Source organism: Rhagoletis pomonella, unplaced genomic scaffold, assembly GCF_013731165.1.
Source record: "Rhagoletis pomonella isolate Grant_MI unplaced genomic scaffold, Rhpom_1.0 Rhpom_scaffold_00001, whole genome shotgun sequence".
In the NCBI taxonomy this organism is placed as follows: Eukaryota; Metazoa; Arthropoda; class Insecta; order Diptera; family Tephritidae; genus Rhagoletis; species Rhagoletis pomonella.
The window spans coordinates 45,996,077-45,997,211 of NW_023458555.1; the positions used below are offsets into that span (position 1 = coordinate 45,996,077).

Consider the following 1,135-nt stretch of genomic DNA (forward strand, 5'->3'; position numbering starts at 1 on the left):
ATTTACGGCAAATTATCAGATAGTTAGTTTGGGTTTAGCTGGTTTCCACTCGATATTTCTTAAAATATGTCCGCGGCAAAATTATTCTTTTCACGGATAATTTACGGATAATTAACGGCAAATTATGCGATAGGAATTTTTGCTTTGAGAAAAAGTTGTCCTGCCATGTTCAGAGAGGTCAAAATAAACCGTGAATCATTTATCATGTTTTTGAGAAAGTAAACTGTAAAAAAAAAAACAGAAAAATACGCCGATAATTTCGCATTTGCTTCAATTAACGCAATTTTGCGCCAAGCCCCTTTTTATTTTGACAAAACTTCGTTCGCTTGACAATAAAGCCACAAATTACGACAACATAAATAATGCGCTTTTAAAAAGCTCTCCAAGTTCATGAACATTTTTTAGCGGAATTAATGTGGGCAGTAATTGGCATTAAATCGTTAAACGATGCGCACGAAGACCAACTCCTAAGTGTGCCACTCGCAGAGCAATTGTATGCAAAATGGCAGTGACCGAGGACAGCAATGACCGTCGATCACCGCTACAGTAACATCAGTGGCAGCAACATTTAACTGATGTAAACTTGTAATTTCAGTAATGCGGCAGCGGTTAGAGCACGCGCCAGTTCAAAAGACAATTTCATGACGCAAGATGAAAAATAGCCCAAAGTCAAGCTCGAATGGGGAGAAACTGACCATCGCTTACAATCTCTTTATGTAGAGTAACTAAGAAAGTATGGATAGATTACTACTTACTCCCCTCCCACTACTTCATGATTCGTCTTTCTTTTAACCTAAATAACCTATAATCTGTTTCATTTAAACACCTATTTTATACATAAAATTTCAGCTAGCTGCCTTTACTGTTACGCTTTGGCTTAAACACTATTATCTGGCCTAAAATATCGTTCTTTATCATTGCCACCTCCTACTTGGGCAATTTTTTTTTGACTCCACTCTTTGTAGTGGCCAAGTGAATGGTCAGCTAGTATACATACCTATTAACGCCTGCACGGCAATGCATTAACATACACATATATACATATCTAAATATGTATGTATTTAAGTATACCTGTTGGCTTTAAGCTAGCGCGTTTCGTTATTTTATTTTTAGGTACTTTTTGCCATTGTTAGGG

The 1,135-nt window shown here is 36.8% G+C and overlaps 1 protein-coding gene across 6 annotated transcripts in view; it reads left to right on the plus strand.

Moving 5' to 3' along the window:
* The window catches only part of LOC118744843 (microtubule-associated protein Jupiter), a 401,717-nt gene that overhangs the window by 388,925 nt on the left and 11,657 nt on the right, over nt 1–1,135 (plus strand). The gene's annotated exons all lie outside the window — the stretch shown is intronic.